Source organism: Arachis ipaensis, chromosome B01 (genome assembly GCF_000816755.2).
Source record: "Arachis ipaensis cultivar K30076 chromosome B01, Araip1.1, whole genome shotgun sequence".
NCBI lineage: Eukaryota > Viridiplantae > Streptophyta > Magnoliopsida > Fabales > Fabaceae > Arachis > Arachis ipaensis.
Window position 1 is genome coordinate 110694098 of NC_029785.2, and position 406 is coordinate 110694503.

The following is a 406-nucleotide window of genomic DNA, read 5'->3' on the forward strand; positions in this document are numbered from 1 at the left end:
AGACATATGCACTGTTCAAGCATTCATTCAAAAATTAAATCACCACATCACCACATCAAAATAATTAAACTAATTTCAAGGATGAATTCGAAATCATGTACTTCTTGTTCTTTTGTTTTTAGAACAGTTTTCATTTAAGAGAGGTGATAGACTCATAGGACATTCATAGCTTTAAGACATAGACACTTAAACACTAATGATCATGTAATAAAGACACAAACATAAACATAAACATAAACATAAACATAAAGCATAGTAAACGAAAAACAGAAAAATAAGAAAAAGGAAATTAAGGAACGGGTCCACCCTAGTGAGGGTGGCGTCTTCCTCTTCTTGAAGAACCAATGGTGCTCTTGAGCTCCTCTATGTCTCTTCCTTGTCTTTGTTGCTCCTCTCTCATAGCTCT